Consider the following 15,694-nt stretch of genomic DNA (forward strand, 5'->3'; position numbering starts at 1 on the left):
GGAGGAGTTCTGAAAGAGAAATTATATAAACAATAGTAGATTTGTGTGGGGATTATTTTATGATATAGGTGCATAGGATGGGTCATTCAGTCAAGAGGCAGAGTGTGGGCTGCAGAATCTTCTGTGTTGTTGCATGGATAAATCAAGAGACTTCTGAGACTAGGTCCAGACTTATAAAACTAATATCAAAAGAAAAGAAAAGGTGTGAGCAAAAGGGTTTGGGTGGTGGGGTGATGATATACAGTGCATGCCTTTCCATGTCATTTGGGTAAAAGCCACTAGTTTAATGCTAATGGCTGTCAGAATGGTTGCAGGTGGTGCTGCCACCTGGGGGCAGTAGTCTCCTGCTCCTCTTATTATTATGACAGAGCGCAGGAGCAGCAGCAGAACGGGCAGGAGCAGGTCTGTCAAACCAGGGGAGAGGAGAGCTCCTCTCTCTCTCTCTCTCTCTCTCTCTCTTTCTAGCTCTATATTTCTCTCTCCATTTCTTCCTATCCCTGCAGCAAGCTGCTGTGCTCTGGTGACTTTTGTTGCTGTTGTCTTCTGCCAGCTTTACGGAAACTCATAAACAAAAGAGCTGTTGTGGGGGATTAAGGAAAAAAAATAAAGAACAAAACAATATGGTAAATATGTGGAACAATGAGAAAGAGAGAGAGAAGCCTTAAAGACAATTGTGATTATACTGTTGCTTCCCACTTTTTGCTGCAGTTTCATCCATTCTTATCTTCCCTTAATTAATTTTTATGAGTTACTTGGTTCTTTCTTTGTCTCTTTATTGGGATTCCTCTTTTCCTCACCTGAAGCCAGCTCTGTTTTGGCTTTTTCTTTGAATTTGGGAAAATAAAAGTCATGACAGGGACTGAGTGCTGTTATGGTCACCAACTGGTAAGGAAATCGAGAGTTCAGATTTTAGAATGTCGCCTCTCATCTTTCACCCATTACGTCTTGTACTTGGATGGTTAAAAATAGTTCAAATGACAGGCTTTATAAAGAAAAGATGGTAGGGGAGGTGAAATTATAGGGGTTAGGTTACAGGAAGGTGATTGGATCTCCAGCTGGTCACGAGAGTACTGTCTCTGTTCAGTCTCCTTTAATACCTTTATCTAAATCCCCAATGGTTTGATGGAGTTTTTGGATATGATTTGGTGAAGCCATTTATCAGATGCTTATGATTGTACACCGCACTAAAGGAGTCCATTGTTGCTGCCCAAATGTGAAAGTTGTAACAAAATGAGGAACATATGGGCCTGCATTGGATGGTTGCCTTCCACTTGCTGGCCATTGCATCTTGATCAATTGACTGTAAAGCAACCAAAAAGCATGTAGGTTGGAAAGGAGATAGGATTGATTCCCACAGCTGCAGTTGGCCATGGCCCATATCTGAGCACAGGGCAGGGGGGGGGGGGGGGTGGCTCCATTCTACAATAAATCCTTTTTGGCTTTATCTGGGCATGGGTTGATTTATGAGGGGCTTATATGTTACCAACCCTTCAGCTACCAACTTGTCACAAAGATCAGAAGGATGTGACATTGTGTGAGCAAAAGAATCTTTCCACTCCTTTCTCAGCTTTGAAAGTCTTTAATAACACCAGTTGTAGCTCTATGTTGGCCATGGCCCAAAGTTGTTATCAACATTTATGTGAGAACAGATGCGAATGGTACTAAGATTAAATTAGACAGTCTATTTGTACAGTTTTACTTGTTTGGGTTAACAGCCACTGTAGTAGCAAGTGATGGCAATTTGACCAAATAAGTTCTGAAGAATTCTATTTTATTGTTTTCATATTAAGATTTAGGAGGTATTGAATAAATGTTTCAATATGTAAACAATGATTGACCTTCTTTTGCGATCCATCAACCTTGGATCGCACTCCGAGTAGATTTCAAAGCAGTCCGAACTTTTCGTTCATCTACGTGCATGAATCTTAGAGCAATAATTGCACGATCCGACGGTGGATTCATGCAAAGGAAGATGAATTATTCTTTCATGCAAAAGATACTTCATACAACCCATCCATAAACAATACCATAGTAGAACAAGGGCTGCTGTAAATGGACTATAATCTGTATATATAATTGTTTATTATGTACATAATGCGATGGAGGTTCCCTTAGACTGCTATTACTGTCAGTCGGTGCCATAAGCTGCTGCGCCATTGTAATGTATGGGCTGATATGCTGCATTTAGGATGTGCCCCCAATGCACCACATAAGGCATCCAATACTCAACCCTGTTCCCTGAGATTTATAATATGGAAATATCAGTCATCGTTGGCCCCCCTTGTCTTAATTGATTTGCAAGGAAACAACATGCTCAATAAATTTAAAAAATGAATAATTCATGATTTTTTTAAAAATTTTCCATGTGATTACTCGAGCATATGGATTAATCAGGAATATCAGTAGTTGTTTATGAATTAATTTTGACTTATAAATAAAATACTAACAAATTAGGTATTGATAATATTGTTGGTTCTTGTCAAATACTCAAAAGATCAATGAAAACACGGATCAAGATTGCAAGGAAAATATAAAAGGCTTATCAGAAGACTGTTCTCTTTCAGTTAATTGGTACGATAACCACTTTTATTCAAATAAAGTATTTTAGATAGGCTGAATAATTTGTTCAGATAATTGGAAGTATTTTGTTCTTGATTTTTGAAGAAACAGTACTCATCCATTTAGTCCTAGCAACAGCTATAACAATGCACACATTTCAAATCTCCTACCTAACAAAATTTTTGACTTATTTTTTTAAGAACAATAGAAAAAATGTAATGTAGAAATATAAAATAATAAAACTATAAAATACTTATTCAATTTTTCTTTATTCACCATTCACCAAACAAATAGGGCCTTTTATGGTTGTTGTTTCTAATTATTTGTTAAGAGAAATTCTTTATACACTGTAGGTGGCGTAGAAAATCTGACATGGAGCACACTGTTTTATCCAATTGGTCTACATAATCATTATTTTTCAACGTATATTTAATACCTGTAGTTCAATTTTTTCTATTTAAAAATTTTATATGACGAAAATATTCTTATCCTCTGAAAAAAATTATGACATCCTGTGGCATAATATGGCTCAAGATATCATAATATGGTCCAAGATATTATAATATGAAAAGAACATTTTTTTCCAATCATTTTTTCAATATGTATTTAATGCCTGCAGATTTATTTTTTTATTTGAAAATTTTGAGTGATTAAAATATCTCTATTTTTTAAAAAAAATTATGACATTCCGCGCATATTACGACGCCCTGTATTATATTATGATATTTTATGAATAAAAATTAAGACGTTCTGAATGCAAGATGTCATGATATGAATACAGAATGTCATAATTTTTTTAAATAATAAGAGTATTTTTGTCATACAAAATTTTTAAATAAAAAATTGATCTGCATATGTTAAATATATGTTAAAAAATAATGACTCCAGGAATTAGTCAATCGGACAAGTTGATATGCTTCATATTGAATTTTCTATGCTGCCAGCGGTGTACAAAGAATATCACTGCTCGTTAAACTTTTTTGGCCACCTCTTTACATTTTCCCTACCATTTGTAAAGCCAAAATTGGAAACAATGTTTTTTGCGCGCGCGCACACGCACTCTCTCTCTCTCTCTCACCCTCTCTCCGTGGGTCTTTGTTATTTTTCCATGTGAAACACTATATTCCCAAATGACCCTGCAGAAATACTGTCCCTACGGTGTCTCTGGGGAAGGGTAAAGTGGAGACAGCTGCCCCTTCCCCATTCCTAGGTGACAGCGGGACTGGTGCTGCTGCTGGTGTTAGTGTGTTTGGCAAACATCGCAATATGTTTGGCGGGGTGGGTTCAGCGTCTTCCAGTGTGTTTTGCACAGTGGTGCAGTATTGTTGGGGGGTGGGTAGGATTGAAGGGTAAGAGGGAATGAATCATGACAGCAGAGAGTCAGCAGAAGCAGCAGCAAAAAGCAGGGGAAGGAGAGCAGAAAGGAGGGTCTTTGTTTCTTTCCGGGTCTTTGTTATGTTGCCATTGAAATGAGGGGTATCCACCATTCACACCCACCCCCCACCACCACCTGGCTACAGAGAAGGTGGCAGGTTTTGGGAGGCCAAGTGCACTCTGCGCCACTGCAACTCTGTCCACCCACACTTGCCCATAATTCACTTTTGGCTCTCTCTCTCTCTCTCTCTCTCTCTATTTCTATATATATATATATATATATATGTACATACATACATACATACATACATACATATGTATGTATGTATGTGTGTTTGTCTGGGTGTTTTGAAATAATTTCCCGATTACTTTCTTCTTTTCCACTGCTTCGTGGAAAGAGAGATTCTTATTTCTTTCTGATACGGTGTAAGAGCATGTTGAAAAATCATACTAATTCTGTTTTTGTTTTTGCAATTCGGGGGCCAAAAAGGGTTTATTTTAGATGTTAATGGACAACTGTCTCCCTGCTGTTACATAAGCATTTTTACTTGTCTAGTCCACTACCAATACATTGACTATTATAATGTACTCATTACCTTCATTTGAGATTAGGAGCACGATCTTTTGATAAAATTTAAGTAAATTTATATAATTTTTTTGATTCATTTATATGATTGAGACTTGTTCCATTGATGACATTTTTTTGCTGAGCAATCAAAGATTCCCAATCCTGATCATTGATGTTGTATCACTAGATATTTGAACTCAGAAATTTATAGCATGGCTAAATGGATGGCTTTGCTTACGTAGGTCATATATGAAATTTAAATTATGCACTTTTGTTGTAAGAAAAGATCAATTTTTTTTCAAAACAATATGCATTAGGAGTCTCTAAACAATTCTTCTTTGTCTACCAAAAAAAAAAATCTTCTTTAGTTCTAAGCACCATAACCATACAAATTAACACACATTTGTTTAAAATACTGCCCATCTTTTAATCCCATATTCCTTCGGAAAATTCCGAACCTTTTCCTGATAAACAATAACAAGTGGAGCTTTTTATGCAAATTCCACAAATTTTAAGGCAGATCATATTTTTTTTTTATCAAAAAAAAAATACAGGTCATATTTTTCAAGAAGAGTTATTTTTCACATATAAGAAAATGATTTTTTTTTAAAAAAAATTTGACTACAAAACTCTCGAACGCCAACATGTGGATCACTGCAGGGAACCACTTGAGAAATGGATTGTACTTGGGTCGCAAAAATGGAACAAACTTTGTAATATCCGGTCCATGGGCCTTAAGCCCAGCCCAGAAGCCCCCCAAAAAAAAAGAAGAAAAAAAATTGGGAAAAGGACTTTCGATAGAAGTCTTCTTCTCCGATGAGGCCCCTCGAATTAGGAGTCCTAGGACCATCGGAGGTCCTAGAACACTCTATAAATTGGCTTCCCCCCTCCCTAAGATCCTCCACCGGCCTTCCTCGCTCTTCTTCTCCTCAATTTTTTCGATTGAAGCCGTGGCCTCCTTTTATCGTGCTCGTCTCGATTTCTTGTCGGAAAGATCACTGGAGCTCGAGGTAAGCACGATTCTCTTCCTCTCTTCTCCCCCTTCCTTCCCTTGTCTATATGCATGATCGCTGATGATCGAACTCGTCGGATTTTGTTGGAGAAAACATCCCCTGTTTCTGCCCCTCTTTTCTTTGATTTTCCGACGTCGGTGGTCATCGCCGACCGTCGGCTTGGTTTCTTCGGGCTGCGGTGACATAACCCTCCTACCGCCGATCACCACCACATCGCTGCGGCCTCTGATCAGTCGAACAAGGATGGGACCACACGGTCCCCTGTTTTGCCCAAAAGAAGCCACGGGAAGAAGGAAGAAAGAAAAGAAAAAGAAAAGAAGAAGAAAAGAAAAAAAAAGAGAGAGACGATTTTCTCTCTCCCCTCTTTCTCCCTCTTTCCCTCTCTTCTCTCTCTACTTTCTCTCTCTAAAATTTTTTCTCTCCTCCTTTCTTTCTCTAAGAAAGACTTGTAGATCATGTATCGGGCCATGACTCTGAATCGATTTAGTGCTCGGATGGTCTATCAGATTGGTCATCCAATCAATCACTTTCTGTTATTATTTAATTTTATTGAATTTATAAAATAAAATTTGATCTTGATTTAATATTTTAAATAGGATTATTTGATTCATTTAAGGAAGATGAAAGATCTAAGACGATTGAGGTAAGTGGATCTTACGCTCTTTATTTATTTTTAAATTTTTATTATTTTCATGCATATGCTCTTTTATTAATGAAATCATATTTTTATAAAATAAGGATCAGCATATGTGGTATGAAAAAGTATATTTTATTATGAGTATTGATTTCATGAATATGTCTTATGAAAATAGCATGATTATGAAGCATGAATTTCATTATTTTTTTTTCATTATGTATATGTATGTTTTAATAAAAATGTATAAAGATTGCAAAGGTTCTCAAATAGCTATGAATGAATCACTTCGGGAATGTCGACATCCAGAGCTAGCATCCACACGAAATATGACCCTGCTAGCGAGTATAAAGTTCGCACATGAATCAAGAATTCTGTCGATTAAAAAATATGGCCCTATCATGGGTATAATAGTGATCTTAGCACGAATATCTGAGAGCAATATTTTGAAACATGATACGAATACATGACAAAAATGATTTATGATTTATGATTGTGAAATATACATGATTTATGCATGCATGATGAGCTTATAACTTATTTTATTATATACTCTATGAAATATTTATTTTTATAATATCTATTACTTGTTAAATGCTGCATTATTATAGAAAACTTATGCTTGATCCGATAAAGAAGCGTAAGTTCTACTTACTGGGCTAGTGTAGCTTATATTTTTTTTTCTTGTACAGAAAAATAAGGTTAGGACCGATGAAGAAAATTTAGGTTTAAAAATCTGCGAAGCAAGTTTGAAAATTTTGTAGTGAAATTTAGTTTATTTTTATGGATTTGTAGCTATTATAAATTTCGAGACTTGGATTAATATTTACTTTTGGATTTAGATGCTCTGGAGCAGTTTTGGTTTAATTAAACATTTGAATTAAACATTATTATTACTTTTATTTATGATGCATCTGTTATTATATTTAAAGAAGATGAATGTTGGCTTCGTGTTATCATAGCTGAATCCCTTGATAGCATGGCCGTGTTATGTCTCGGATTTGGAGCGTGATATTTTATGGTATCAGAGCTATAGGTTCAATCATGAGTAGAATTTAAAACCGAGCAGTGGGTAGTTAGGCTACGTATAGTTAGATTTTGACTTAATTGAATAAAGAAAGATAAAATTTTATTAATTATACTACTGCCCTGTTATAAAAATACAATAATGTTAATTTGATTAGGAAACGATGAGCGACAGGGAGGACAAAACCTTAACGAATATGGCTGCTAGGACAAGAGGAGCAAGATTGATGTCACGGGGAGCTGCCAATCAATTAGTTGAGCAGGCTCCTGATGCACCGGCCACTCAGACAGACATTACTGATGTATGTCAGGTGGTGGCCCAGCTTATTCAGCAGCAGCAGCAGCAGGCACAAGCTGCTCCTTGACCTACATCATCTGTGCAGTCATACTATGAGAGATTCAGAAAGCTCAACCCATCACTATTTGAAGGTGGATCTAATCCTATAGTTGCAGAGACATGGATTCGAGAGATGGAGAAGATGTTTAATGCCCTGCAGTACCCTAAAAATGTGAAGGTCAGATTAGCCGTGCCTATGTTAAAAGAGAATATTGAGTTTTGGTGGACTGCAATAAAAAATACCTATGGGAATAATAACGACCAACTCATTTGGGAAGAGTTCAAAGAGATATTTTATGATCAGTACTTCTTGGAACAATGAGATTGGTTAAAGAGAATGAGTTTCTGACCTTAAAGCAAAAGGATGATATGACAGTGTTGGAATATGCCAACAAATTTAACGAGCTAAACCGCTTCTGCCCCCAGCTTATAGAGTCTAAAAGGAGCAAAGTTAACAGATTTGAACAAGATCTAAGATATGAAATTCGATCTCATTTGTCTTCTTATATTTTCAATGACTACAAGGACGTGCTGGAGCGAGCTTTGAAGGTGGAGTCAGAATTAAAAAGATCAGATCTAAAAAGAGGAGATAGAAAGAGACCAAGATCAGCAAAAAATTAAAAGATCAATAAAAAATTTTCAAAAATAATAACTCTGATAAGAAGAAAGAATCTACATCCTGCTCATACTGTAAAAAAAATCATAGTGGACCTTGTCTCAAGAAGATAGGAGCATGCTTCTTATGTGGTGAGAAAGGACATATAACTCGTGATTGCCTAAATAAGAAAAAAGATGACTCCAGACCTGCCAGACTAGCTAACCAAAAACAAAAAGGGAATGCACGAGTGTTTGCTTTAACCCAATAGGAGGCCAATGCAAGTGATCAAGTGGTGACAGGTACTATCTCAATCAATTTCATACATGCTAATGTGCTATTCGATTCTGGTTCTTCTCACTCTTTTATATCTCTCAAGTTTGCTACTTTCTTGAATTGTGTGTCTGAAGAATTGATTGAGCCATTATATGTGAGCACACCTCTTAAGAACATTGTGTTGCTAACATTATTTTTAAGAATTGCATAATCCAAATAGAAGAAAAAGAATTAGCAGTAGATCTGATTCAATTAAATATGCATAATTTTGACATTATTCTTGGGATGAACTGGTTATCTTCGTACCATGCTCATATTGATTGTTTTGAAAAAAGAGTGGTATTTTAAATTTCAGATGAAATACAGTTCTTCTTTCAAGGTGAAGTTCATAATACAGAACCCAAACAATCTTTGAGTATTATCTCAATCATGAATGCAAGAAAAGCTTTGAGGAAAGGATGCAAAGTATTTTTGGCCCATATAGTGGATGCCGAGAAGGAAAAGATAAAGTTAGATGATATTCCAATTGTCAAAAAATTTCCTGATGTTTTTCCAGATGAACTACCTATGTTGCCTCCAGATCATGAGGTTGAATTTAAAATAGATATCACACCAGGGACCATACCTATATCAAAATCTCCTTATCGAATGGCTCCCGTAGAATTGTGAGAATTAAAGGATCAACTACAAGAACTCTTGGATAAAACGTTTGTCCGACCAAGTATATCACCCTGGGGAGCTCCTGTGTTATTTGTGAAAAAGAAAGATGGGAGCATGTGTTTATGCATTGACTATCGGGAGTTGAACAAGGTAATCATGAAGAATAAATATCTTCTTCCTTGAATAGATGGCTTATTTGATCAATTACAAAGTGCATAAATTTTCTCCAAAATTGATCTACGATCAGATTATTATCAACTAAGAATTAGAGATGAAGATGTGTCTAAAACTACATTCAAAACCAGGTATGACCATTATGAATTTTTAGTAATGCCTTTTGGACTAACCAATGCATCGACTGCTTTTATGGATATGATAAACAGGATTTTCAAGCCATATCTAGATCAATTCATTGTTGTTTTTATTAATGATATTCTAGTTTATTCTAAAAGTATAGAAAAATATAAGAGACATTTGAGGATCGTGTTACAAATCTTGAGAGAAGAGAAGCTCTTCACCAAGCTTAGTAAGTGTGAGTTTTGGTTGGATAGTGTTGTCTTCCTCGGCCATGTAATATCTAAGGAAGGAATCTCAGTCGATCCAAAAAAGATAGAAGCCATGGTGAATTGGTCTCGTCCGACTAATGTGACGGAAGTTAGAAGCTTCTTAGGCTTGGCTGGTTATTATAGAAGATTCGTCAAAGATTTTCTCAAATTGTAATTCCTCTAACCCACTTGACCTAGAAACAAATAAAATTTGAGTGGAGCAGTGAATGTGAACAGAGTTTTCAAGATTTGAAGCAACGATTGATATCTGTCTTAATTCTTACTTTACCTTCTAATAATGGAGGATTTGTCATTTATAGTGATGCTTCCAAGAAGGAGTAAGACTGTGTATTGATGCAAAACGATAAGGTGATAGCTTATGCTTCTCGACAACTAAAATTCTATGAGAAGAATTATTCGACACACGATTTGGAGTTAACAGCTATTATTTTTGCCTTAAAAATTTGACGATATTATTTATATGGAGAATCATGTGAAATCTTTACTGATCATAAGAGCTTAAAATACTTATTTACTAAAAAAAATTGAATATGAGACAAAGAAGGTGGCTTGAACTATTAAAAGATTATGATCTAAATATTAAATATCATCCTGAAAAAATCAATGTGGTGGCAGATGCACTTAGTAAGAAGTCTACAGTAAATGTGATGGCTCTGCTTTCTGCTCAGCAACAAATTCTGAGGAATCTTGAAGATTTGCAAATTGAGGTGATTTGTACCGATGTTAAGAATGTGTTAGCCAATTTAATGTACAACCAGTATTGATCGAATGGATAAAAATGGCCCAACAGAATGATATTCATTATGTCAGTTTAAAAAAGATATGGAGAAAGAATTACGACCTGAACTTAGACTGCATACAGATGGTACTCTATATTTTGAGAATAGATTATGTAAACCTAAAGATCCTGAACTAAAGAAAGAAATTTTGAAGGAAGCCCATAAATCTCGTTTCTCCATTCATCATGACAGTACAAAGATGTATAGAGATTTAAAATAATATTTCTGGTGGAACAGAATGAAGCAGGAGATAGCTCAGTTTGTATCTCAATGCTTGGTATGCCAGCAGGTGAAAGCTGAACATCAAAGACCTGCTGATTTGTTAAAACTATTAGAGATACCAGAATGAAAATGAGAGCATATCATGATAGATTTCATTACAGGACTTCCAAAAACAGTAAGAAAAAATGACGCAGTGTGGGTGATTGTTGATCGGCTTACTAAATCAGCTCATTTTTTACTTTTTCGAGTTGGTACTCCACTTGATAAGTTAGTCCGGATGTATATTGATGGAATAGTGTGTCTGCATAGTTTTCAGTAAGCATTGTGTTTGATCGAGATCCATGATTCGTATCTAGATTTTGAAAAAATTTTCAAAATGATATGGGGATTAAATTGAGGCTTAGTACTGCTTTCCATCCCCAAACTGATGGCCAATCTAAAAGGACAATTCAAACTCTTGAGGATATGTTAAGAGCTTGTGCTTTCGATTTTGGAGGACATTGGGATAATCATGTGACACTGATAGAATTTGCATATAACATCAGTTTTTATTATAGTATCAAGATGGTACCCTATGAAGCCCTATATGGAAGAAAGTATAGATCTCCTTTGTATTGGGACGACGTGGGTGAAAAAAAATTATTGGGTCTCGAGTTAGTTCAAGATGCTAGAGAAAAAATTTATCTGATCAAAGAAAGACTCAAGGCAGCACAGGATAGACATAATAGTTGGGCAGATAGAAAAAGAAGAGAATTAGAATTTCAGGTCAGCGAACATGTTTTCCTAAAAGTTTCATCTATAAAAGGTGTCATGAGGTTTGGGAGACATGGCAAGCTGAATTCGTGATATATTGAATCTTTTAAAATTTTGAGCCGAGTAGGGGATGTTGCCTATGAACTAGCTTTACCATCAAATTTATCTAAAGTGCACAATGTCTTTCATATTTCACTACTGAGAAAGTTTGTACCTGATCTAAATAATGTGGTAAAGTATGAGCCATTGCAAGTTCATGAAGACTTAACCTATGAAGAGTTTTCCCTCCAAATTATTGATCGAAAAGAGCAAGTTCTAAGGTGGTGCATCATTCATATACGAAGATTCATTGGAGTAATCATGAAGAGAGAGAGGCTATTTGGGAGCTTGAAGATGATATGAAGTCAAAATATCCTCACTTATTTAAAAATGAAGGTACGTTAAGTTTCGAAGATGAAATTTTTTTTTAAAGGAGGTAGAATGTAATATCCGGTTCATGGGCCTTAAGCCTAGCCCAGAAGCCCAACGAAAGAAAAAGGGAGAAAAAAAAATTGAGAAGAAGACTCCCGATAGGAGTCTTCTTCTCCGATGAGGCCGCTCGGATTAGGAGTCCTAGGACCACCGGAGGTCCTAGGGCACTTTATAAATTGGCCTTCCCCCTCCCTAAGATCCTCCACCGGCCTTCCTCGCTTTTCTTCTCCTCGATTTTTTCGATTGAAGCCGCGGCCTCTTTTTATCATGCTCGTCTCGATTTCTCATCGGAGAGGTCACCGGAGCTCGAGGTAAGCGCGATTCCTCTTCCTCTCTACTCCCCCTTCCTTTCCTTGTTTGTATGCACGATCGCCGGCAATCGGATTTGTCGGATTTTGTTAGAGAAAATATCCCATGTTTCCGCCCCTCTTTTCTTTGGTTTTTCGACGTCGGTAGTCACCGCCGACCGTCGGTTTGATTTTTCTGGGCTGCGGTGACATAGCTCTCCTATCGTCGACCACGCCGCATCGACTGCGGCCTCTGATCGGCCGAATAAGGATGGGACCACACGGTCCCCTGTTTTGCCCAAAAGAAGCCACGGGAAGAAGAAGGAAGAAAGAAAAGAAAAAGAAAAGAAGAAGAAGAAAAGAAAAAGAAAAAGAAAAGAAAAGAAAAGAGAGAGAGAGAGAAGATTTTTTCTCTCCCCTCTTTCTCCTTCTTTTTCTTTTTTCTCTCCACTTTCTCTCTCTACTTTTTCTCTCTAAAAATTTTTTCTTTTCTCCTTTTTCTCTCTAAGAAAGACTTGTAGATCATGTATCGGGCCATCTTTTCCTCTTATAGGGATCTATGACCCCGAATCGATTTAGTGCCCGGGTGGTCTATCGGACTGATTACCCAATCAATCACTTTCTGTTATTATTTAATTTTATTAAATTTATAAAATAAAAATTGATCCTGATTTAATATTTTAAATAGGATTATCTGATTCATTTAAGGAAGATGAAAGATCTAAGACGATTGAGGTAAGTGGATCTTACGCTCCTTATTTATTTTTAAATTTTCATAATTTTTATGCATATACTCTTTTATTAATGAAATCATATTTTTATAAAATAAGGATCAGCATATGTGGTATGAAAAAAGTATGTTTTATTATAAGTATTGATTTTATGAATATATCTTATGAAAATAGCATGATTATGAAGAATGAATTTTATTATTTTTTTTCATTATATATATATATATGTATGTTTTAAGAAAAATGTATAAAGATTTCAAAGGCTCTCAAATAGCTATGAATGAATCCTTTCGAGAAGATCGACATCCGAAACTAGCATCTACACGAAACATGGCCCTGCCAGTGGATATAAAGTTGGCACATGAATCAAAGACTGTCGATTAAGAAACATGGCCCTGTCACGGGTATAATAGTGACCTTAGCACGAATATCTGGGAGCAATATTTTGAAACATAACACGAATATATGACAACAATGATTTATGATTCATGATTGTGAAATATACATGATTTATGCATGCATGATGAGCTTATAACTTGTTTTATTATATGCTCTATGAAATATTTATTTTTATAATATCTATTACTTGCTAAATGCTACATTATCATAAAAAATTTATGCTTCATCTGATAAGGAAGCGCAAGTTCTACTTACTGGGCTAATGTAGCTCATATTTTTTTTATTTTTTTTTTTTGTACAGAGAAATAAAGCTAGGACCGGTGAAGAAAATTCAGGTTTGAAATCTTTGAAGCAAGTTTGAAAATTTTGTAGTGAACATTTAGTTTATTTTTATGGATTTGTAGCTATTATGAATTTTGAGACTTGGATTGATATTTACTTTTGGATTTAGATGCTCTAGATCAATTTTGATTTAATTAAATATTTAAATTAAATATTATTATTATTTTTACTTATGATGCATCTATTATTATATTTAAAGAAGATGAATGTTGACTTCGTATTATCACGGACTGAATCCTTGATAGCATGATCATGCTATGTCTCAGATTTGAGATGTGATAAATTTAAAATACAACTATATTTTCACTCCTCCGCACAATTTTTTTTTTTTTTTTGTTTTTATGCATACACTGTATTTCCTGCCATTTTGCAGCAGTTTGATCCATCAAACAGGCTGCCAGGGACATCAGATTTTTTTTTTTCCAGAATTTTTCGAAATCGGACTGCTTTCACGATATCGGCATCAAAGAACTGGTTCTTCTGCCAAAAAAAAAAAAAAAAGTCAAGCCCACTTTTTTTTTCTTTTTCTTCTGGAATATTTAAGCATAGTTTGGTATTACATTGTTAATAATCTTAGATTCCCAAGAAATGCCAAATAAATTATTCATGCATATCCAAGAATCTTTAATTGCTGAAATATAGCATACCGAACACGATATTTTCAAATCATCAAAGATCAGATTATCCTAAAATAAGGATCATCAGTGGCATCCCATCTGGTCACCTAACACAGACCTTAGGAGAAAATAATGAGGTTAAAGTTTCAGAAATAAGAACCATCGATCGAACCACAAGCCAATTGGCACTACAGAGAGAGAGAGAGAGAGAGAGGCCTGATGGATGTGTGCTTGTCTTTGAGCCATTTGCTTGAGATGAGTCAGGTTCAATTTTTCTTCTTCCTTCTTAATGAATAAAACTGGTTTGGCCACCATGCACACCGCTTGGAGCTGGGAGAATACAGTAGCCGTCAAACAAAAGGAAAGTAACAATCTAGATTTCGACCTTCAGGCTTCAGCATGCCCATCTCCTGTTCAACGTTACCTTCACATGCCCCCTAATTATATCATCCAACCCTCGTTAGCTGGATGTTTTCAATAACTTCCTTCTAGTTCTATTAATTCCCTCTATTGCTCTAGTGAAGAATCCTGACCAACCATCCGAACCAAGAGAGAAGTTTGAAGGACCCTGTTTTGATCCCTCCTCCTGAAGTAGAAAAATGTGGACCAGGTACTACCACAGCCACCAGCATGCAAGTAAATTGGAAAAATGGCAGGTAACACACCCCCAGGGTCTTTGACATCCTTGTGTTCCGATAGAATAGAGAACTTGCACATCAGCTATGAAAGACTGGTGCTTCTTAGGTAAATGGATAACTTTTTCAATTAAAATTTCATCCAATATCTTTTCATTTTGATTAGTGGCTACCGTGAGGCTTAATGAATAGTTAAACAGATTAACATCCTTTTTAAACACTAGTCCAGTCATTGAACTCATATACATGCACCTTTGAAATCTCCCATCAATTAACCGTAAAATCCTATGGCAATCAAGGGTGAGGCAACAATAAGTCGCGCCTACACAAACCATGCAATTTTTAAGGTTGATGAGAAGTCAGAATATGTCATATAACTCGGCATGGTAATGCAAGCAATCCATTCCATGAACTTCTACTTATGACCCGAAGAGCATCGAATATTATATAAGAAACCTGCATAATACTGCATCACAGAGAATGGGTACATGTAATTACGAGGTCCTGTTAACCTCTATCACCAATATTAGCACACAAAGGCTCTTGAATCTGAAGACCTAAAATCCAGCAATTTCGCTCCATAACGTAAACAAAAACTTTTTAAAATGGAACATCGATCTGAGCAGGGTTCATTACTTAACTAAATTGTTACAGCCTTCCATAAATAGTCAAAATTAAATCAACCTGAACCATTAACCATATTTTACGGACTTCAGAGAATTGCAATTCTAACTGGCTGTAAATTTTGGTCAGTAACTTTTTAGTAGCATCACTTTCTTAGAAGTGGAAGATTTAATTAGTACAAAAAAGTGGAGCATCTTTGCAGTCGTAGTACATACACGGAAAAGAA

At 35.8% G+C, this 15,694-nt stretch overlaps 1 pseudogene; it reads left to right on the forward strand.

Moving 5' to 3' along the window:
* Positions 1 to 7,880: 7,880 nt before the first annotated feature.
* On the forward strand, positions 7,881 to 10,372 carry LOC140856259 (uncharacterized; annotated as a pseudogene).
* The last annotated feature ends 5,322 nt before the right edge of the window (positions 10,373 to 15,694 follow it).

Source organism: Elaeis guineensis, chromosome 3 (genome assembly GCF_000442705.2).
Source record: "Elaeis guineensis isolate ETL-2024a chromosome 3, EG11, whole genome shotgun sequence".
Lineage (NCBI taxonomy): Eukaryota > Viridiplantae > Streptophyta > Magnoliopsida > Arecales > Arecaceae > Elaeis > Elaeis guineensis.